Genomic DNA, 25,141 nt, shown 5'->3' on the forward strand with positions numbered 1-25,141 from the left:
TACTTAGTATAACTCTGTTCAGAACAAAAGACAACAGGAACAAACACTTTACATTACTTAAAATCTTTTTTTTCTACACAAAGCTGGCACAGTGAAGGTTCTCAATTCACATTTGCTGTATTCTTCAATTGCACGAGTGAATGAATGAATAAGTTCCTCAGAAACCTACTATTGTAAGTATATTGCCATTGCCAGGGAAGAGTTCAAAGAACTAAGCCTTGACTTTAGGCTTGACTTAAAAAAGTATTTCATGCTCTTCTCTTATCCTTTGCCATTCACCTTTGTGTGTCCTACAGAAATTATTGCTTTGAGTGAGACAGCCAATGCATTTCATACTGTGAACTGTGAAGTTGTTGCAGTTTCAGTGGATTTTCATTATAACCATCACGTCTAGATACATACACCAAAGAAAGCCAGTTTGGGCCATACGAGCACTGTACTCTTGTCAGACTTAAATAAATAGATTTCCTGAGACTATGATGTGCCGGTAGGAGGTCCTGACCTTCCACTAACGGGTCTTTTCATAATAGAACCCCAGTGGAAATCATCAAGTATATGAGTGTCAATGATCTCCCAATGGCTGAAGCATGGAAGAGACTGTCTTCTTCGTGAAGGCATGCCAGTTGGTGGAGCTCCACAGAGAAGTCTGCCTGGCAAATAGATATTGAGTTCTTCTACAACCAAGCCAAATCCCACTGCTTCCAAAAAATACTTTGAGAAGAAAAGTCAGTAGATCATCTCATATGCACCTGCAACTTCTCGTGTCAGAAAAGAACTACAGGTGGAACCCACTTTTATCATTTCAAAGATGAATATTTATAGAAGGTGATAAATCTAATACATTGGTATTCACAAATATTATTATAAATGTATATTGCACAGCCTAGTAAATCTAGTAAACAATAATATAGTACATTTCAAAATTGCAAAGAAATTAAATTTCAAATGTTTTCACCACAAAAATGATGTATGTGAGATGATTGTTATGTTAATTCACTTGATTTAATTATTCTATATTGCATTCTTAGATTATATGATTATATCTTCTACCCCTTAAGTATATGCAAATATAATTTGTCAATTATAATTATATAACTAAAGACATTTTCAAAAATTTAAAAGTATTACTCTAAATGTTTTGTTTTTGTAGTATTGGCTAAGGCTTTTCAAATTTGGTTTGTTGCTAATATATGAGAGTCATGTACTGGTAAAATGTTGTTGTCTAGCTAGTTCCTATATAGAAGAGAGGATTTTGAAAGTTCTCACTACAACAAATGATAAATGTTTAAGGTAACAAATTTTCTAATTACACCGATTTGATCATTGCACAAGGTATACACACATGGAAACACCACATTGTGCTCCATAAATATGTACAATTATTTTTGTCAATTAAAAATAAAATAAAACTTAAACAGACGAATAACTCACTTGAGTACTTCTAAGATCCTGTCTTCAGTAGAAAACGGAAACATTCTTCCTTCTGAGTCTTAGTGGAACTTTTATGTATACCAAAGTAGTATCACAAGCATTGAAAGTGTCTGACCAATGGTCCTAAAATATTCCTCTTGAATTCCTAGTACTAAAGGACGTTGTCTTTTAAGGTAACAAAGATTGTAGTTCTAGATTATTAGCATCAGCAGTCTAAGTTAACTCTTGCGGTGGATGTTTGTGTGCTTGAAACAAAGGGTAATCATGTTTTAAAATATCACTGCCAGTGGCAAAATGACTTAACTGATTGTGAATGATCCTTGTCCCTGAGATTTGTAGTTTATGTAGTTATTGTGCTCTCAAATTCAATATCAATTTATTCAATATAACAATTTTTAAACATATTTTTAAAACTTCATCTCTTCCCTTGCTCCTGGGACAGCTCAGTACAGGAAGGTAAGGGCCCTGCTCTTCCTTGTCTTCATCCAGGAACACAGACTGCCCCTTCCTGTGACTCTGCACTCTCCAGACCCTCAAATCCTTACTGGTTATCTGGAGGATGGGGAAAAGATGTAGAGGCTCTCACCAAGGTTTTAGAGCCATGTGATTGTCATCATCATATCCCTAGAAATCTAATCACGTGATTCATACTTTCTAAAATTTGAGAACAGTCCTCATTTAGTATTGGATAGAATTATGCCCCCCAAAGTTCATATGTTGAAGGCCTAACCCCAATGTGACTCTATTTGGAAATAGAGCCCTTAAGGAGGTATTTAAGGTTAAATCACATGAGAAGGATGTGACTCTAATCCAATAGGATCGGTGCCCTTGTAAGAAGAGAAAGAGATGCCAGGGGTGTGCACAGAAGAAACACCATGGGAGGACACAGCGAGAATGCAACCATCCAAAAGCCAGGGAGAAAAACTTCAGGAAAAACAAAAACTAGCTGATGCCTTGGTCTTGGACGTCCAGGCTCCAGAACTTTGAGAGACAAACTTCTGTTGGTTAAGTCACTCAGTCTGTATATTTTGTTATGGCAGCCCGCGTTTGCTAATATATTTTGTTATACTTGGAAACATGTTGGAAAACTCTTTGAGATTTCCCTTACCTATTTTGTAAATTCACCTCTTTCCTTTTATTCCCACTATCACTATCTTATTTATGATGCTTATGCCATATCTGTCCTATCTCCAACCTGGTACCCTCCCAATCAATGCAAGGCTGCCAGAAGCACCTGTCTAAAATGTGTATGCAAGCATGTGACCTTACAGTATGAAATCTTTCAGAGGCTAACCAAGCCTTTAAACAAAATCCAAATAACCAAGCATAGGTACGATGAACTTATTGTGAAATATTTGCCTATCCAGCTATCATCTCTTACCATCTGCCACCCAATTTCCGCAAAAGGCCGTGTGCCAGCCCCGTAGATTGCCTAAAATTCTCTGAACGCAGTCACTATTTCTGACCTTCCAGATTTCACCTTCGTCATGGAAAACTCTCACCACTTAACTAGCTTCTACTGGTCCCAAGGCTCAACTTAGCTTAAATCTCCTGGCCTATTATCCCTGATTTTCCTATATCCCAAGATTCTCCTTTCTTTGTGATTCAGTAGCAAACTCTCCCTGCAAACTCTTCTCTAACACTGGCCATATTTCTGTAGTGATTTTAGCTGCTTTTCTCATGAGATATGGCCTTTATAAAAGCAAGGATTCTGTCTTTCAGAATAAACATCGAATACATGTTTTTTTGCCCGTATGCATGAATGAATCCAAGATCCAATTTATTTCTGCATTCATGGCTTTCAATCAAATGACAGAAATTCACTACAGAAATGGAAATATAACTTCACTACATTGTCAGGATAAATTCATTCAAATGTCCAGCAGTTTTTTTTCAGGTGTCTTTAGTTGGATTTCAGAACCACAAAAAGAGATTTATCACGGCCTGCTTTCCTTGGAGCATGAAAGTTCATGTTTATGTTGAAAGTTGCTATATCATTTTCTTTGAAGAAGCAACCCTAATGTTTGCATCTTTTAGCCAACTCTGTGAATGGGAAAAGTAGGACTGTGTGGTCTCTGTCTTTAAAGAAGGTGGGTGGTGTGTTTTGTTAAACAACGTATCCACCCCCACCCACTGGGGTCAACCACAATTCAACAGTGATGGAGATTTCTAGACCACCTGGGTTTAGTAGTCATGCCCTATTCTTTTTGACTAGGGAGACCTAGAAAGGAGAAATCAGTGAACCAAGTGCATGGAAATAGTCCAAAGGAACAAATAAATATTAGAAACAGGTGTGAGATATTTCCTGGGGAAAATGATGCATTAATTTATTCTGACTGGCAGTGAACCATGCCATATTTCCTGAAGAATTAGCTACCTGAAAACATTTTCACAAAGGAGTTAAGTATAAACATGTTTTTTCTTTTTTCATTTCAAGCCAAGTTCTTCAAAGCTCATACATCTGCATAAAAAAACTTTTAGGCAATTATGAAACTGCCAAAAATGTTTTATTCCTCCTCTATTTCCCACTGATAATGTATCCTTTAAGCATAACTAAATATATGAAGCACGTTTTTATCATAAGGAAAGCTTATAATCTGTGTTTTATACTTGTCCCATATTCTAGTCTTATAGCAAAATGTCACGGCATCTTGATGTTTAGTTTTATGTATTTTTATGTCCTGCCTCTTTCACAGAAGGATTAGAGGTTTTGGCATTGAGGATGTTACTTGTTGAATACCTTAGTTTGAATGGCATCACGTTTTACCAAAAAAAAAGTTACTTGACTTCCTGAGGTTATCGGGATGTTTGATATTATCTATAGGAAATTGGGTTGCTACTATAGAATGGTTTGAACAAGAGAGCAGCACATAAAGATTGAAATTTATATCTGCGTCCAGACTCTGCACCAAATTCCATATGGATATATCCAAATGCTCATTTGGCATCTCTACTTACGTGTCTAATGTGTCTAGAGCAAAACTATTTCTCCCACCATTCCTTTCTGCTCCCTTTGCTGAAGCCACAGTGGCCTCCATGCTGTCTCCTGGACCTGCCAAGCAACTTCTTAACTCAGGGCCTGGAATGCTCTTCTCAAGTCTATCAGCTAGAGTTGAATGAGAGAGAACCTATAGGACATAAAACTATTTATTACCAGGGATTGGCACTTGAGGGGCTTGGCTAAGCCAATCTGAACATTGTAGGGCAGGCAGGTGGCCAGGGAAGGAGCATGATAAGCGTGGTGGAATTCCACTGGCATGGGCTGAAGAGCTGTTGTTTATGGGCAGAATTTTTTTTCTCTCTCTGGGAAGTCTCAGTCCTACTTTGAAGGCCTTTCAACTAATTAAGTTGAGCCCACCATTATTTTCCAGGATAATATGCCTTATTAAAATCAACTAACTAGGGAGTTTAATTAATGTGCAAAGTAACTTCACAGCAACACCTAGATTGGCGTTTGAGTAACTGGGAACTGGAGCTTTGCCAAACTGACACCTCAAAAAAGCCATCGCAGTCAGATATCCCTGTGGCCTTTTCTCTTACTTCCTTCAAATTATGGGTCACATCTTACCTTAGAGGAATCTCCCCTGACCATAGTCTGCTGATATCACATCACTCTCCCACAGGGAGCTTAGGGGCAACTCCCACCCCATTCTCATTATCCTACCGTTTTCTTTCTCAATCCCTACCTTTCATTTTATATACTTGTTTATTCTTTTTATACCCTTATAGAATGCAAACTCCATCAGAATTCTTTTTAATATTTTCCCTGTTTTATTTTATTGCTCTATCCTCTGTGTTCAGAGCCTGGGGCAGGGTAGGTATTTGATAAAAATAAAGTGGATAAACTACAGTTATGAATGATATATAGAAAAGGACACTCATTTAAAAGTGTGAATTTTGAAGATGGTTATTGCTTCCTTCAAATCTCCCTATTCCTTTGGGAAATCAGAATCAGAAAGTTCAAAATACAATGACATTAACAAAAATAATTTTCTCCTATTGATAAACACACACACAGACACACACACACACACAGAGACACACGCACACTCTCTCTCTCTCTCTTTTTCTCTCTGTCTCTCTCTCTTTCACTGATGCCCCAAAAGACCTGGATTAAGAATGTTGTGGATATTTGGTTTTATGCAGAAATATCCATGACACTACAGTAGGTAATAGTTGCCCCCCAGCATATAATCTGGACTTTACTAAGACTAAGTAAGTTTAGTTATTTTAAACCAGGAAGAGTAATGTTAGTAGTTTTTTCCCTTTTATTTCTGACATTTTGCCCAACGACACATTTTTGTGAATCCCTGTAGGTCAAAGGGGTTCTTTCACTCCAGCTGTGTCTTAAAACTTCTCTGAGGTTTCCTGAAATCAAATCTCCATTCCACTCACCAGACATCTACGGCCCATTTGCTTGTTAGTATCCTGACTGCATCCCCAAACTTCCAAATTGTATATAAATTCTTCTCAAGTTCTGAGATATGTAAAGGCAGCAGGGCTTCTTTTTCTTTGCTTCTCTTGGCTATTTTTTTTTTTTTACTTCCCGAGAGCATCATTGGTAGCCTTTTCCTACAGGTCGTCTTCCAACTGCTATGATGCTTTCATGACCCTGGCTATTAAGGGCAGCTATGAAAGGAGTCAATGTTATTCTGATCATTTGTCTAATCATTCCGTTTACTAGACTCTGAATCGTTCTGAAGATGAGCACCCATGTCTGTACAGCTAAGTGGAGGTCAGGTGCAGTTTCTCATGTAATCATTACGATAGTATTTTATGCAATATGCCAAAGCATTCCGTGTACACTTTACTTTCTTGAGCATTCTTAACTGTACTGTGTTCTGGAAGAGGGCAAAGATTTACTTTCGTTGAAAGCTGACTAGTAATGCTGATTAGGAGAATGGTAGAGGAGACTCTGACTCTGCTTGTGACCCTGGAAATAAACGCTGCTTCATTCATCTATGCAGTCACCTATTACACTGCTCCAAACGAATACACATTTAAAGGAATGGCAGAGACACACAAAGATTTCAAACAGTCTGTGTCTTCATCCTCTGGCCTGTGTTTTCAAATGTCAGACTGGCGTCTCTCACACAAGAAAGCTCAAATACAAGAGTGAAAACTGGTCAGACACCCTCCCCCTGTCTACTTTCCAAAGTATATGAAATGACTTATTTGCTGATGAAATTTTTATTTTATTTTCATGTGTGGTTTGACATTCATAAAGAGGCTTTTAGAACATTGCTGTAGTGACAAGAAATAAAAATTAACTGCTGAGTATGTATCAACTTTCTTACATCTGAGTCTTGTTCATGTCGGTAGCAAAGTAAAAAGCAAGATGGTAACTGCTCCATTTTAGTTAACTATTATAGACACCAAACCTTGTTTAAGTAGGATTACTTTTTTAAATTTACAACTATCTCTATGCCTTCTAAAATGTAATATAGTGAATTAACTAACCTAACTAACCACTATGGTTTGAATGTGTCCTCCAAAGTTCAGGTGTTGGAAACTTAGTCCATGTATTAGGCCATTCTTGGATTGTTATAAAAAAATACCTGAGATTGGGTAATTTTTTAGTTTTTATTTATTTATTTATTTATTTATTTATTTATTTATTTTGAGATGGAATCTGTCACCCAGGCTGGAGTGCAGTTGCATGATCTCGGCTCACTACAACCTCTGCCTCCCAGGTTCAAGCAATTCTCCTGCCTTGGCCTCCTGAGTAGCTGGGATAATAGGTGCCCACCACCACGCCTGGCTAATTCTTGTGTATTTAGTTAAAATGGGGTTTTACCATGTTGGCCAGGCTGGGTCGAGCACAGTAGCTCCTGCCTATAATCCCAGCACTTTGAAAGGCCAAGGTGGGTGGATCATTTGAGATCAGGAGTTCTAGATTGGGTAATTTATAAAGACAAGAAATTTAATTGGCTCAAGGTTCTGCAGACTTTATAGCGAGCATGGCACTGGCATCTGCTCAACTTCTGGGGCGGCCTTGGGAAGCTTCTGACTATGGTGGAAGGCAAAGGGGGAGCAGGCACATCACATGGCATAAAGCAGGAGTGGGATCGGGGGCAGGTGCCATACACTTTAAACAACGGGGTCTCTTGAGAGCTCTCTTACTACTGGGAGGACAGCATCAAGCTATGGGGATCTTCCCTCATGACCCAAATGCTCCCTACCAAGCCCCACTTCCCAAATTGGGGATAACGTTTTAATATGACATTTGGGTGGGGACAAATAAACTGTGTCAGTCTCCAGTACAGCAGTGTTCAGCGTTGGGACATATAAGAGGTGGTTAGGCCATGAGGCCTCTGCCTTCGTAACTGAATTACTGCCATTAACAAGGGAGTAAGTGCCTGATAAAAAGGATGAGTTTGGCTCTATTTCCACTCTGTCCCATGCTCTCACTTCTGCCTTCTGTCAGATGCCGGTGCCGTGCTTGCACTTCCCAGCCTTCAGAGCTATGAACCAAATAAACCTTAATTCTTCGTTATTTGCCAGTCTGTGGTATTATGTTATAGCAACAGAAAATGGACTAACACTCTGACTATCTTGGTTTTGATGATTTAGGGACCAGGTTCATGTTTCTGAATTTCGAATATTCTCTTTAACTACATTGCAAGATTATTTTAGTGTAAAATTAAAGATAAAGCTCTACTAGAAAGAAAATTATAGCATCTCTGCTGGCTAGTAGACATGATTATTCAAATAGGTGACCTGTTAAGACTACTAATTTTTGATTTTCTTGTTTTCATGACTTAGACAAAATTGTTAAAATAAATTATTGTTTTTTTAACTGCGATTCAAAATAACCAGGCAGGAGATATCCACATTGCAGCATCATTAAATTGCCCATTGTTTGCAAATTTTGCCACATGGCCATCGTTATCTCATTAGGGAATCCTTTTACCCCTTCCTCCAAGGTCAGTGATTTCTCTGGCAGTGTCTCCACAGACATTTACGTATTCTACTTTTGAATTAGATCACTCCAAATGTCTACAGCCACACCTATACAATGTTTATTTGCTGTGTCCGATCTGCTTTCAAACCCCAAATTGTATACAGATCTTTCTTGGGTTGTGAGAGGTAGAAGGGAATTAGTTTTTTTTCTCCATGATTCCTATCTTCTCTCTTAGGACTTGATTTTCTCTCTCCGCTTGGAACAGTCTCATCCTAGGTTCCTCTCTTATCTTCTTCAGCCTTTGTCCGAATATCACCTTACCAGTGAAACTGTCACCTTCCATTCTATTTTAAATTTTAAACCCTTCCTAATTTATAAAGTTCAAAAATTAAAAAAAAACAAAAACAAATTTCATTATGGCTTGGATGCAAATAAAAATAAACCTGTATCAAAGATTCATTAAGTGCACTAATTAATGGGGTATGCTAGTTAATTAACAAGATCTTATTAATCAATAAGATGTTCTGAGCAGTTCAAAAGGGAATCTCAAAAATCTGAATATATGTGTAAATGTGTGTTTGTATGTATAGACATACGTATATACATACAGTTAGTAGGGCCAAAATGAAATAAGTAATGGATGCAAAACTAGTACATATTCTCTAGGGCAATAAAATGTTTGGGGTGGTCTTTTCTACAAGAGAGGAATCAATTGGAACTCTACCAGATAAAATTCATTTGCACTTTAAATAACACTAATTATTTTCACTACTATGATTTTTCTATAAGTTAATTTCTAGGGGCCAGGTACGGTGGCTCACGCCTGTAATCCCAGCACTTCGGGAGGCCAAGGCAGGTAGATCACCTGAGGTCAGGAGTTCGAGACCAGCCTAGTCAACATGGTGAAACCCCGTCTCTACTAAAACTACAAAAATTAGGTGGGCGTGGTGACACATGCTTATAATCCCAGCTACTTGGGAGGCTGAGACAGGAGAATCACTTGAACACAGGAGGCAGAGATTACGGTGAGCCAAGATCACCCCATTGCACTTCAGCCTGGGCAATAAGAGTGAAACTTCATCTCAAAAAAAAAAAAAAAAGAAAAAAAGAAAAAGAAAAAAAAAGTTAATTTCTAGCCCTACAGAGATATAAAATGTCCATTCAATTAAAAAAACCCAGAAGTTCACATTCTGATATTTTCAGGGCTTGGGGCTAGCATACAAAGGAAAACCTAAGCCTCTAGTGCTTCTTACTTCAGTTTCCTCGGATCGTATTACAGAGATAGATGCCTGCAGAAACCCCAGTCTTTGGGCCTCCACATGGGCACATACCTTTGATTCTGCAGACTACTTGCCCAGACAGGAGGTGCATGGCCAGTGACAGAACAGGTGTTTCTAAAATGGAGAGTCCAGAGCAGGAACCCAGTTGGCCAGGTCTAGTAACTGTAATGGCCCTCTAACATGTGGCATGTTTACTTATTTATTTGTTCACTGTCATCCCTCACTACCTGTGGTCAAGAATTGTGTTTTCTGTTTCATTTACAACTACAATTCCAGCTTCTGGAAAAATATTTTACACAAAGCAAGTATCAATAAATATGGTTGAATTAAATAGTGCCTGTTACACAGATCATATTCACAAACAGAAAATGCAGGGAAGAATGATAGTTTGAACATCACCACAGTCAATTTTAGAACAATATAAATGTTTTTAAATAGGTTTTTAAAAAAAAACTGAAAAACATATCTTCAATAGTTCTGCTACTGAACATATTGATAGAAAAATTACCATTTTGTAAAATAAACTTTGTGTCGGTATAATAATTGCCAAAAGCCTAAAGTTTGTGACTTATCTTATTCATAAATTTTCTGAGAAATGAAAATTACATGAAAAAAAAGAAACATCTAAAGCTTCAGATGACCCAGTTTGAGGTATTTTGCGGTCTATTGTATCTTCACAGTCCTAAGGCAATCATTCCTATGTGGCTCCCTTAGATGCTGTTTCAAGGGCTGTGAGATAATGTCATGGAGTTATTACTTTACATTTTCTTGAACACTTTTATGATTTTTAAGTCATACCAAATAAAAAATAAAAACTATATTTAATAAATTTGAATTTTTATTAAACATTTTAAATTATGCTTTTAAAAATGGACAAGGAAATTCCAGAATATCAGGATACAATTTTTGATAATATCCACCCAATGTCCTTATTTCCTGTAGCTATGCTTTTTGTCCCTTGATTATCCTGTGCCTCTCCCCCCACTGAAAGTGCAGTATTCATTCTTTCAGAAAACCCTAGACAAAAAGAGAAATTCCTTTGAGTTTTAAAATAAGTACAATGTTTTTAGCTCTTTAGAAAATCATAGTCCAAAAACAAGCGCTTTTGATTTGTAAAATTCTGACTTTGTTGAGTGAGGAAATGATCATTTTCTTTAAAATCTTGAAAGCCAAGCTTAGAACACCAGAGGGCAGATGTTTTTACTAAGAACCACGGAGTAAGTTGGACGAGTCACTAAGTCAATTGCTTTCTGAAAGGCAGAGGGGAGCCCTTCTTAAGACTAGGGGAGGAATTGGGAGGGACAGTAGAGCCAAAGACTTGAATCTTCTGTCTCAGATTTGAAATTGCGGGAAGTAGGGTTGGGACACTGGGATAGATTCTGGTGGGTGGGTTAAGAGTCACAAGCTTGTGCCACTCCTGCCAGAATGCTGCTCTGAAAGTGTGCAAGCCTTTCAGACAATGACATAGCATTCATTGGAACGGGGATGGGGACCCCAAGGCACTGAGGCACAATTCAGAGGAAGGGTGCGTATGTGGCTGAGTGTGTGGGGCAGAGCAGCTGAACATCTGCTTTCTGAAGTGCAGAGGCTATTAGAGGCCCAGTGTGTTGGAAGAGGCCCCAGGGGTGGGAAGCTACTGCTGAGGAGAATGGCCATCTCCACACTCATGAGCATGACGTCCCCACCTAGTGTTCACAAAAGCTGCAGGGCTGCCAGACCCTCAGTTGCATGCATGTGGGACTTAGAAGAAATGTGTTCAAAATGTTGGTGAGGCTATAATTTCTGGCAATAAGCTCATTATTTAAATTCTCTAAACATACCTCTTTTAACTTCAAATATGGGGCTAAACTGTCTTCCTTATAGGATTGTTTGGAGGCTTAAGTGTGGAGTGTGTGTGTGTGTGTGTGTGTGTGTGTGTGTGTGAAAGTGTTTAGCACTGTGCTAGATGCATAATAGGCACATCATAATTAGAATCCAGGTCTACACCTATGGTTTGCTCCAACCACATCACAGTGAGAAAAGGCAAATGTGGTTTAAAACACACAAAAATTAAGCCATCCAATACGTTCTTTACCACAGACGTGAAAAGAAGCATCATGCATGCATTTAACCCTTCTTTTCTCTTTCCCTTTCCTTTTCCCTCTTCCTGTGGTGAAAGTGAAAATGAAATCTACAGTGGCTATAATTTAGTGAATGCTTAGATCTTTGATTTCACAGAAATGGGCAATTGAGCCTTGAAATAGGTATGAGTGGCTATAAAAAATCAGACAAAGGATTATCTTTTATTAAAAAGCAATAAAAGTAAAAAAAGTAATAAAAGTGTAAGGGTCATTATTAATGCATGCAGTTGCCTATTCTGTCATCAAAAACATCTTTACATCATAGATATAGAAATTAGAATAGTCTACTGCGTAGCTGCAGTGGCAGCTGTCCTGTTGTGGCCTCCTTTGTTTCAAATGCAAGTTTGAGAAAAGTGTATTTTTGACAAGACGTTTTAACAGTGTGCCTAAGAACCACTAATCCATCATCTGGGTGCCTAAGACCAAATAACACAAAACTCTCCTCATAGCTAAACTACAGCAGTCATTAGCAAATCAAAACCAAATGACTTGGAAATGGAGATGGAGGAAATGAATTTTTTTTAAATCAATGATATGATTTAATAATGAAGAGAATGGTAGAGGAGGAGTCATACAATTTATAATTAATCTTACTTTGTTATTAGTTTATTTTTTAAAAACTTGCAATAACATCCCTACCTCATTTAGAAAATTTTTTTTTATGTAACCTCACCTAATTTTAACCCTATCTTTATTCAGGATTTTAAAAAAACATTTATGTGCATAGTTTATAATATTATCTACGGAACCTCACTCTGTTACTATGTTGCTTGGCAAATATGCCCTTTAGTTATTTCATAGATGTATTTCTTTTCAGTTCTTTTTCACTGTAAGCTTCATGAAGACAGGAATAGTACATTACTTTCCCTTTTTCATTTCTTTGGTGTGTATTTATACTTAATCGACATTTTATTCACAGTATAATCCAAAATTAAGTCATATGTAAGGTATAATTCTATTCAAAAGGGTATGAATATATTTTGAATATATTATACTTTTATAATAAGCCTCATTCATATTTATTGAGTACTGAAGATGTATAGGTCATCTGTTAGCTTTACTTAAAAATTATTTTAATGTACCTTCAAAGAATAATGCAAAGTCATTGGGACAAATTTCAAATATTATGAACAAATAAGAAAAAAGTTAAAATTGCTTCTCCAATACCACTTTTTGCTTCGTAGTTGGGTGTACATTCAGACTTGTTTTCTTTTCTCTTTTCTTATATCGACCTAAAACTCTTCAATGTCCTCCCATGTGCTTTTTCAACTTGCTCTGTAAAAACTCACTGGATGACATCCTCATTTCCAGGACCTCTTTTAGTTCAGTTTCATAAAGCATTGACAAAACTGGAATTAAATTCAAACATAATTGTGTAGTATTGTATTCCTAACCATTTGTCTACTTAACATTTTCCTTTGACCCTTTTAGATGACAGTAAAATCAGTTGAAATCATCTGTTTAAAGAGAATGGGAAAATGAATGTCATTTTATAATTGTAGCAACAGTAATTTATTTATTTCTATGCTTGAAATGCATTGTTTGGAAGCTGCTTCTCACTTTTCTAATAACTCTGTCTTTATTATCAGAACAAGGGCAACAATAGAGTCACTAGTTGCAAATAAGCCCAGTAGCCATCTGGCCTTCTCAGTCATCCAATGTTGGAATCCATTTTACAGAACTGGCCACTGGGTTATTGTAAACCTTCTTTGAACTTCTGTAGTAAGGGGGAATTACCTTCTACAGCAACCCTTCCTTTTTCAGAGAAATCCAACATTTAATTTGTCAGGTTTAAATAATTTTTTTTATACTTAGTGTTCTTTTACTTAGAACTTTTATCCATTGAGTTTATTTTAAATCCAATGGGTAAAGTTTAAGTATTAGACAAATATAATCTTCCTTTTTGAGTGACACTTTAACATAATCATCTTCTCTCTCCTGAATATTCATTTTTTCCAACATAAACCTCCCCAGTTACTTCAACACTTCTCTATTTCATATAGTTTCATATTTCTTCACCAACCTGGTGATTTGCTTCTGGTTATATTTCGATTTGATCAGTTTCTTCTTAAATATAATGCCTGGAACTGAAGATAATAGTCCTGATAAATTGAAATAGAACAAAAATTTCCTTTGCATGTTTTACTTGAAACTCCTAATTCATTACAGAATAATTTTATCATAGATATTTAAGATTTAGATTTAATTCACTTCACATAATGTGGGTACCTTCCTTTAATCATTCATTTCAGACATTACTTTGTGACAATAGAGTCTTTCTCATTTAGAAAGATCCTATAATCCAGGTAAGGTGATCACATTGAGAGATAGTTAAAGTAAAAGTAAAAATGCGCGGCTCCCTATCTGGCTTTCCCATGTAGAGGCATCTGCTTCTCTTACAACATCAAAGGAAACACTGAAATGTGAGGGTTAGATATGAAGCTGCCAAATGTTTGATGAGTTGCATTTCTTTAATTTCAATGGAAGGAATAACGTGGGAGTGTGAGAGTTCGTGCTCCAAAGCTGGATTGTAGCACCACACAGCAGAATGAGTGGGGAAGCGGGTTCTGATAATGTGAGAATTTTAGTGTCAGTGCCTTTTGTCTCATGCATCCTGAGATACCACATTTCTCTATAAGAAGATAGTGAAATAACACTGATAACGATTGAGCCAGAGACACTGTGGACAAAATAGATTAAAAAAAAAAAAAAAAACCTCAGCTATTACTGAAGGCTATGGAATCTTTACTAATTCATGTTGAACTTGAGTTGCACATTCCTCTTTCCTTCTACTTTTCAATAATTTGTAGGTAAATATTCAGGACTCCTAGTGTCAAAATTGTGATTAGTACTGAAATCCTAATTTTTTTTCTAATTGAAAGTATAGTTTAACAGAGATCATATTTGGTATTTGGAATTAGCAGTTAACACTTTGAATCCTTCATCACCATAGTTTCCAAGTTAAATAGATTATTATAGATCATGGTATTTGAGTTAATGGTCTTTTATTGTGGGGTAAACGTTCTTGGTAGAATTACGTGTTTGTCCTGCACTGTGAGATTTTAAAGACTTTTAGATCCAGGGAATAAAAGTGAAGATTGTTTGTTAAAACTGAGTTATCACTTTGAGACTCTGTGTCAGAAGCAGACTGAAAGCACACCGTTCCTTAAGCGGAGACACAATGTATGAGATAGGCAGGTTTGATTCAAGGCTGAGTGCCTCTGTTTATTTAAATTCATTCAAAGGGATGAAGTGACCTCAGCTAAAAAGAGAGGCAGATGTGGAGAAGGAATTTAAGCAGGAGCTTCATTAATTCAATAAATCTGCATTGAGATGTACTGCGTCCCAGGAAGTAAGTGAGGTTTGGGCTCCTGCCATTGAGGAACCCAGAGTGAAATAAGGAAAGCAGGACAATAAGACTGATCTGAAATATAAGTTCCATATTTGAGCATGAGCACAGCACTGGCGGAGAGCTAAAGGACTGTGAAACTGGGGTATGACCCCTAAACTGTCTGCATTTGTTTCCTCATCTGGCTTCCTACACTCACATCGAAGTTGTGTGTGGAGTTGGTTAAAAGTGTGTGTATTAGGAGTTGGTGAAAGTGCTTTGCAAAACGTATAATATCATTATATAAACAAAATAGAATGCCTGGTAGAAATTTAATAATCAAAAGACATAAATATTCAAAATAAGGCATATATAATAATTATGATGGAGACATTTGGAAAGGCTTAAGAGAAGCTGAACTTGGAAGATTAAATACAATTTTGGAGGAAGATAAGATAATTCATGCAGAATGAACTCTGGGATCAGGAAATGAAAGTGGAGGGTGTATTCCAGAAAAGGCAGGTGTGACTAGAGTCTTTGTTGTGTAGAAGACAGGAGATATAGAAATAAGTCTGGGAGTTGAGGTTGATATCTGATTACAAGAGTCTGGATATCCACACTAATGAGTCATACATCACTTTGTAACAAACAAAGGACTATTTCTGAGCCAAGACCATGACAGCATCAGGTCTGTGCTTTACTGGTAGTGTGGATGGTGGCTGGGACAGGGTAGAGAGCCCGTCCTGAGAGACAGGCAAATCTTAATAAAGTAGTAACAAATAGCTAAAGCGTAGCGTGTAACAATGTGGATTAAAGAATAAGACAGGGCCAGTGTGGTGGCTCACGCCCGTAATCCCTGCGGTGGCTCACGCCTGTAATCCCAGCACTTTGGGAGGCTGAAGAGGGTGGATCACTAAGGTCAGGAGTACAACACCAGCCTGACCAACATGGTGAAACCCTGCCTCCACTAAAAACACAAAGAATTAGCTGGGCGTGGTGACAGGTGCCTGTAATCCCAGCTGCTTGGGAAGCTGGGGCAGGAGAATGGCCTGAACTCGGGTGGTGGAGGTTGCAGTGAGTCGAGATCACGCCACTGCACTCCAGCCTGGGCTACAAGAGTGAGACTCCATCGCAAACAAACAAACAAACAAAGAATAAGACAGGTAGAACTGATTGACTGGGTTTTTGGTTCAAATGAAGACAGAAGAGAAGGAATTAAAGATGATTTGGTAGTTCTCTGCTTGATGGGAGTGGAGTATGGAAGTGTCATGAGTTGACATAGGACACCCTGTGGGGTGAGGAGAAGGGTTGAGGATGAGAGAGAAAGTTTCTGAAGTGCAGGGATTGTATTTTATTCATCATTCTATCATCAACATAGTCCAGTGCCTGGCGTATATGTAGTACTATAATTTCCTTGAAGATAGCCGTAAATAAATGCATGAGGGAGGAAGGAGATCAGCATAGTTTGGTACATGTTGAGTTTGGGCTTCCATCCATGTGAAATTCTCTCTCCTCTTAACTTCCTCAAACTCCCATAATGTATATTTTTAATATCTTTCTCAAGCATTTACCTTAGCTATCTCAGCTTTATAGCTACTAGTAATTGGCCTTATCCCTTTGACAAGACTATAAATACCCGGGGGTCAGGGTCTATTCTGATTTACGGCTATATGCAGTATAGTGTTTTATAAATAAGTGTCTAGAAAATAGATGACAGATTGAGTATGAAGCTTAGAGAGAGATGTTTTACATCTTTGATTTCTCCATGTGTTCCTTAAACTTAGCAGTGCTTTAATAATAGTTGATGATTTATTTGGTGTGGTTCACACCGACCTTACTAACCAATTTAGCAAGCAGTCTTACAATTTATTGTTAATCTGTACAGGAATATGTATAAGAACTACTCTGCTAATTACTGCTAATTCATAGGAGTTAATGCCCTATATGCCCTCCTAAAATCTCTGAGCAGGTTATTAGTGGGCGTTATTAAAAAAATGTTTTTAAGAACATTTCTTGTTTAAAACTCAGCTCATAATTAGGAGACTTCAGAAAGGAGACAAACACAAACCAAAATGAATTCTGCCTGAATTTCATGTTATGTTATTATCTTTGGAGCTGACCTCATCTTGACACCTTCAGAGAAGCTGGTACTGCCAGATTCTGTTAAACAAGGTGACTTTGATAAAGGCCATTCCTCCCTTTACGCCTCAAAATTGACCTGAGCAAAGAAATCATCCAGAAATACGATGACAAAAAGCTTAGCTCGTAAATCTAATAGACATTTTGTCATGAACGCGAAGTCCATACTGAAAACGACTTCTTCTCAAATCCTAAAAACAAAATTACTCATTCATTTAGTGATTTAAACTTATAATTCTCATAGTAAGAGGTGATGTCAATTCAAAATCACTTGTTTTTCACTGTATAAATTTACATTTTTAAAGTGGTTTGTAAACTAGAAACTTCTACGATTCAGATTGCTGCAGTAGTCTGTAGGTTTGTGATATCAATTACGTCAACACCATAAAAGCAAACTTATGCCAGGGAATGATGTTTTAAGGTGATCCTAGTGATCATCCTTCCACACAGGCCCTCATCTTGCCCTTATTTAAGTGGGAGGAGTCTGGGTGAAGCAGTTTAGACAAGTTGCCCAAGCTGAAATTTAGCAACGGGGCTGAGGTTTAGAACAACAAGTTTCTCTCGTTGGAGATTATGTATTTATCTCATAGAATCATAATATTTGAGACAGTGAAGATTTTTATTTAATTAATTAATTAATTTTTTTTTTTTTTTGAGATGGAGTTTCACTCTTGTTGCCCAGGCTGGAGTGCAATGGCATGATCTCGGCTCACTGCAACCTCTGCCTCCAGTGTTCAAGCGATTCTCCTGCCTCAGCCACCCGAGTAGTTGAGATTACAGGCATATGCCACCACACCAGGCTAATTTTGTATTTCTAGTAGAGACAGAGTCTCTCTATATTGATCAGGCTAGTCTCGAACTCCCGACCTCAGGTGATCTGCCTTCCTCAGTCTCCCAAATTACTGGGATTACAGGCATGAGGCATGGCACACAGCCTGATTTTTATTTAAATATTGAAAATATTATATAAATTGACATACTTTATTTGGTTTTCTAAAAAAGTATACCTTTTTTTTTCTTTCTACTTTTAGGTTGAGGGGTACATGTGCAAGTTTGTCACATGAGCAAATTACATGCTGCTGATGCATATTAATGATCTCATTACCCACATAGTGAGCCTAGTACTGCATAAGAATCCTTCCAACCCATGCCTCCACTCCACCCTCCTCTCTCAAACAGTCCCCAGTGGCTATTGTTCCCAGCTTTGTGTCCATGTGTTTTCTATGTTTAACTCCCACTTATGAATGAGAACATGTGGTATTAGGTTTTCTGTTCCTACCTTAGTTAGCTTAGGATAATGGCCTCTAGCTGCATTCATGTGGCTGCAAAGGACATGATTTCATTCTTTTTTATGGGTGCATAGTATTCCATGGTGTATATGACAACATTTTCTTTATTCAGTCCACCATTGATGGGCATCTTGGTTGATTCCATGTCTTTGCTATTGTGAATAGTGCTGCAATGAACATATGTGTGCATGCCTTTTTGGTAGAATGACTTATTTTCCTTTGGGTATATACTCAGGCATGGGATTGCTGGGTCTAATGGTAGTTGTTTTAAGTTTTTTGAGAAATCTCCACACTGATTGCTGCAGTGACTGAGCTAATTTACATTCCCACCCACAGTGCATAAATGTTCCCTTTTCTCTGCAACTTCGCCAGTATTTGTTGTTTCTTGACCTTTTAATAATAGCCATTCTTGCTGGTGTGAGATGGTATCTCATGTGGTTTTGATTTGCATTTCTTGAATGATTAGTAATAATGAGCATTTTAAAATATGTTTGTTGGTGCGTGTATGCCTTCTTTTGAGAAGTGTCTGTTCCTGTCCTTTCCTTATTTTTTAATGGGGTTATTTGATTTTTGTTTGTTGAATTAAGTTACTTCTAGATTTTGGATACTAGATCTTTATTGGATGCATAGTTTGTGAATATTTTCTCCCATTCTGTAGGTTGTCTGTTCACCTTGTTGATAGTTTCTTTGCTGTACAAAAGCTCTTTAATTTAATTAAGTCTCACTTGACAATTTTTGTTTTGTTGCAATTGTTTTTGGGGACTTAGTCATAAATTATTTGCCAAGACTGATGTCCAGAATGGTATTTCCTAGGTTTTCTTCTAGGGTGTTTTAGTGTTTCAGATCTTACAGCTAAGTGTTTAAACCATCTTGAGTTAATTTTATATATGGTGAAAGAAAGAAGTCCAGAGTTAAGTAAAAGGCTTCCTTCATACCTTCCCTGTGCAGACCTGCAATGAGTTATTTCTCCAAGGAACCTTGGTTTATTTCAAGGAGTGGTGTAATAGCTATGGAAATGGATCATTCAGATCTTCTTCTGTGGAAAGCATAATTGACTGACAGCACCAGAAGCTGCTTTTCTGTATCCACCATCAAACTCATGCAGAGCCTACAGTTCCTATGGTTGCATGCAGCCATAACTGAGCATAGCGAGGCTATAAAGAGAGGCTCATTCTAGAAAGATGCAGGACTTCTACATCCGGGCTCTCATTTGGCCCAGCTGAACTTTTCTCAGAAATGTTCAGCAGCCTGACACACTTTCTCCCTACCCTCTTTTCTTCTCTTCCTTCCTCCTTCCACAGATGTCAGGTTTGCACCTTCATCTGAGGACTCTCTCTACCTTCTTCTGCTCCTTCTCCTAACAAACCTCTTGCACATGGAATCCAGTTTCGGTGTCTGCTTCACAGTGGACTTGAACTAATGCAGATAACAATTACAAACAAAAATCTGGGTGCTAGGGATACTCATTGCCACTGATGTGTCACTGCTTCCAGGATCTTTCTGTGGATGGAGCCAAGAGATCTACTTTTCAAAAAATATGAGCTTATATTGCTATTTTCAATTAAAATTTAACAATACAGTTTTACTTCTAAACTTCTTTGAATCTTCTTTCTCTTAACACTGGAAATCAAGATTTCTAATAATATTAAGATATTTACTTATTTCCTTTATTCTATACTATGCTGCAACTATAATTTTTTAAAAAATCACAATACCAATAGCACCACTATCGCTAAATAGACAGAGTCAAGTTTAGGACTTCTTTGCAATTATTATTGTGCTCAGAATATTTTCCCCTAGAGACCTGCAGGGTACTATGTTCAAAAGTTTCCTATAATTCTTTTCTCTGCATTAATGTTAACAATGCTATATACAGATAGGCTCATTTCTTTTCATTTGTATTGTTTTAGAGTTTTTCTTTTTGATTTAATATAAATGTTTTAATATATAAATCATATAAATAGTTAAAAAGTCCAAATTATACTACATTAAAAAGTATATCAAAAGGTATACTTTAAAAAGATTTTATTTCATTCCTTATTTTCTCTATCAGGTTCCTATCTACATCCTATAGTTAACCATTTTCATTAATTTCTATGTTTGCTACCTGTGCTTCCTTTAACAAAATGAAGCAAACTTTATATGTACATATAGGCATATGCTTGCATTTAATAAATATAAAATTTTTATTTCCCTTTCAGTCTCACATGAAATGAAGCCTACTAAATATAATTAATAATGTCTTCCTAAAAATGCTCCATTATCTCTCTTAGAGACTCTCCCTTTTCTTTCATATGGCTGCATACAACTTTGCTCCTGTATGTATGATAATTTATTCAAACCACACTGCTCTCATAATGATCCTTAATAAATGAACTTATACATAAGTGTTTCAGGTTTGTAAAGTTCAAGGTAGACTCCCAAAAATGGTATTACTTGGCTAATGGGTATATGTATATATAATTTTCTTAAACTATTACAAAAATCCCCTCCGTAGGGTTTGTATCATTTTGTATCTCCCGTTGCATATAGTAATTCTAATGCCTCATCACCGAGTCTATTATCAAGTTTCTCAATATTTGTAATCTAATAGGTGAGAGTATCATAGTATAGTGGTATTAGCAATTTCCTGATTACTAGATAGGTACTTTTTCCCCATATGTACAGGGATTTTTGCTTTTATTTTTCCATGAACCATCTGTCCATTTCTTTTGCCCATTTACTAAAAATTGTAATATTCTTTTCTATTTTTTATTTAGTTGTGTGCCACATAGCAATGTTTGGTCAGTGATGGACTATATAAATGAAAGTGATTTCATAAGATTATAATGGAGCTGAAAAATTCCTAGCACTTAGCGATGTAAAGTTATAGTAAAACACATTACCTTTTCTATGTGAAGATCTGTTTAGACACACAAATACTTACCATCCTGTTACAATTGCCTACAGTATTCAGCATAATAACATGCCCTACAGGTTTGTAGCCCAGGAGCAATAGGCTATACCATACAGCCTAGCTGTGAAGTAGGCCATACCATAGGTTTGCACAAGTATACCCTATGATGTTCACACAATGATGAAATCACCTTATGATGCGTTTCTTAGAATATACCCCTGTCATTAAGCATTAAGGGACACATGACTACAGTTATTTCTCTCATTTAATCTCAGGTATATTAGCCCCTTTTTCTTCCTAATGAAAACTGCAAAAAAAAAAAAAAAAAAAAAAAAACCCTGAAAATATAGACTTAATTTGTCAATTACATTTTCACATTTTATCATAAAGTCAAATGCGTTTTTTTTTATGTTTTCTCATTTTTTAGGTATGTATATATATGATTTCACTTTTTTACACTTACAGCTCTAAGGTAAGGAGTTTATTCTTGTGAATAGTGTGAGATAGAAATATAATTTAGCTTTCTCCAAATGGCTCTTTAGTTGATCCAACATCAGTTATTAATAAATCATTTTTTTCCCAGTGATTTGTGATTACATATATAGTAAAAGACTATCCTAAATTATCTGGATGTGCCCAATCATATCACAGGAATTCTTAAAAGCGGAGAACCCTTTCTGGCTATAGTCAGAGAAAGATGTGATGATAGAATAAGGGTCAAGGAGATGCTGTGTTGCTGGCTTAAAGATGGAGAAAGAGGTCCATGAGCCAAGGAATATAGCAGCCTCCAGAGGCTGGAAAGGACAAGGAAATGTGTCCTTCCGTAGAGCCTCCAGGAAGAGATGCAGCCGTGGCTAGACCTTCATTTGGTCCAGTGAGATGTGTGTTGGACTTCCTGATCTACAGAGCTGTATGATAATACATTTGTGTTGGTGTAAGCCACTAGGTTTGTGGTAATTTGTTAGAGCAGCAATCGGAAACCAACAGTGTCTACGTATATTTTGAGAATTTTTGGTTTTTCTCCATTGGTCTATCTGTTTATTCATGTGTAGTACCTTACTATTTTAATGGTAGACTTTGTGGCATGTTGTTATATGTGACTTAATTCTTTAAACCTAAGACAATATTTTAGTTCAACTAGAATTTATTATAACAACAGTGAACTCTAGTGTAGGTTGACTTCATGTTATTGATTCATAATATCATGGTCAACTGAAATATTTTGAAGTTAATAATGTGTATGTCTAACACTAAACCTGAGAGAGCAATTGTTTAATGTCTGAGCACCAAATATGTAACCTACATCTTTGAGAAATGTTATGGGAGAATAGAGTATCAAGGAAAGTCAGAGTTAGGTACAGGAAAAAGACACAAATGTCCAGAATTCACGAATTAAATAAATTTAAAGAAGTTGAACATCTGTTTCAGATCCTATGTTGAAGATGAAATGGTACATGCCTCATAACCCTTGCTTTTAAGAAGTTCACCGTCCAGTGGGGACACAGGCAATTTCAGTGCAGTGTGATTAGTGACTGGATGGGGAGGAGGCTTAGAGAAGGCAATGTCTGTGACTGAATAGGCATTGCCAGACAATAGTAGAAAGGGAAGGTACTGGGAAGAAGGAAAAGTGAAACTTTATGTGTTATAATAAAGAGATCAGGAGCCCCTGGGAAAAGGAAAAGGTAAAACTTGAAGGGCTGGTTTGGCAGGTTAGTGGATGTGGACTTAAACCTGAAGACAAAGGGAAGAAAGAATAAGGAACCCACCAAGAAGATATCTAAGAGGATAAAAAGAAAACCAAAGTACCAGGTGGCTCTGACATCAAGGGAGAGAGAATGGTCAAGAGTGTCACACATTTCAGAAAGGCAAAGTAAACTAAAGAGCATTTATTTATTTATTTATTTATTTATTTATTTATTTAGTCTATTGGCTAAAGCAACAAGAGAGCCCTGGAAATCTTGGTGTATAATGACATAATAGAGTGGTGGGAAGGGAAGCACACAAGGCTGAGAAGTAAATGGGAGGTGAGAAAGTGGATTAAAAAGAAAAGATACTCACTGGAATGGAAAGTACAGCCAGAGAGGTTTTTTTGTTTGTACTGAGAGAAATTGAGAATGTTTTCATGCTTGTTAAATGGAACCAGTGGGAAGCAAGAGGTTGAGAGTAAAGGAGAGAGCAGTCTGGAAGAAATTGCAAAGCCAAGCACTAGTGGAAACATAGAAGCATCTTCAGTAGGGTGGGGGTGCGAATCCTTTCCTCTAGAAGAAAGAAAGAAAAGATGGGTAGTTTGTATATCTTACATGGCAAAAAATGTGAAGAATTATCTCTGTAATGAGTTTCCTTTTCTTTGAGATTAGGATTTGAGGCCATGTGCTTAGATTGGGATCTGGCAAATAGTAGGTGTTCAATAAATATTTATCAAATAAATAAATAAAATGTGGGAGAGGAGAAGATGGTTAGCTAGTAAGTTCTAGAAAGTTAAACAACATTGGGGGAACATTTCTAGAGAAAAGAAGAACTTCCTGGGAGAGGAAAGGATGGTAACTAAAGGCCTGGGTCAGATAAGTACCCTACCCCCACGGATAAGGAGAAAAACTCTCCTGAGAGGACATTGTGTGATTATTTTCCAGGCTGTTCCTGGGAGGCTTGAGATTGGCAGTGGGGGTCTCACAAGCATCTATGAATGGGAGTAGGGCAAGAGAGTTGGAGAAAGTGGCAAGCCAGTGAAAAAAGTAATTGCTCTAGAATCCAGGTTGAATTGAAGAAAGTAAAGATAGGATATTAGAACTTTTCAGAGAGGTAGCTTGCAAAAATTTTCTCCCATCCTAAAGGGAACTTAAAGAAATTTACAAGAAAAAAAAAAAAAACCAAAAAACAAAACAAACAACCCCATAAAAGAGTGGGCGAAGGATCTGAAAAGACACTTCTCAAAAGAAGACATTTATGTGGCCAACAACATATGATATAAAAGCTCATCATCACTGGTCATTAGAGAAATGCAAATAAAAACCACAATGAGATACATCTCATGCCAGTTAGAATGGCGATTCTTAAAAAGTCAGGAAACAACAGATGCTGGCGAGGCTGTGGAGAAATAGGAACAACTTTACACTGTTGATAAATTAGTTCAACCATTGTGGAAGACAGTGTGGTGATTCCTCAAGGATGTAGAACCAGAAATACTATTTGACCCGGCAATCCCGTTACTGGGTATATACCCAAAGGATTATAAATCATTCTACTATAAAGACACATGTACATGTATGTTTATTGCAGCACTATTTATAATAGCAAAGACTTGGAACCAACCCAAATGCCCATCACTGATAGAGTGGATAAAGAAAATGTGGCACATATATACCATGGAACCATGGAATACTATGCAGCCATAAAAAAGAATGAGTTAATATCCTTTGCAGGGACCTGGATGAAGCTGTAAGCCATCATTCTCAGCAAATTAATACAGGAACAGAAAACCAAACACCGCATGTTCTCACTCATAAGTGGGAGTTGAACAATGAGAACACATGGACACAGGGAGGGGAACATCACACACCAGGGCCTGTTGGGGGGTGGGGGACAAGGGGAGAGAGAGCATTAGGACAAATACCTAATGCATGCAGGGCTTAAAACTCGATGACCAGTTGATAGGTGCAGTAAACCATCATGGCACATGTATACCTATGTAACAAACCTGAACATTCTGCACATGTATCCCAGAGCTTAAAGTAAAATTTAAAAAAAATAAAAGAAA

General features: G+C 37.1%; 1 long non-coding RNA gene across 5 annotated transcripts in view; it reads left to right on the plus strand.

Annotated features, from left to right (window-relative positions):
• The window catches only part of LOC105486054 (uncharacterized), a 102,091-nt gene that overhangs the window by 38,402 nt on the left and 38,548 nt on the right, over positions 1-25,141 (plus strand). For 3 of the 5 annotated variants that reach the window (XR_011614887.1, XR_011614889.1, XR_989920.3), the window contains one exon: positions 84-7,026. This is a non-coding gene — a long non-coding RNA (uncharacterized lncRNA). Of the gene's footprint in view, positions 1-83; positions 7,027-25,141 lie in introns of those variants that run through there. The other 2 variants (XR_011614888.1, XR_011614890.1) reach the window with 2 other exon arrangements.

Source organism: Macaca nemestrina, chromosome 16, assembly GCF_043159975.1.
Source record: "Macaca nemestrina isolate mMacNem1 chromosome 16, mMacNem.hap1, whole genome shotgun sequence".
Classification (NCBI taxonomy): Eukaryota; Metazoa; Chordata; class Mammalia; order Primates; family Cercopithecidae; genus Macaca; species Macaca nemestrina.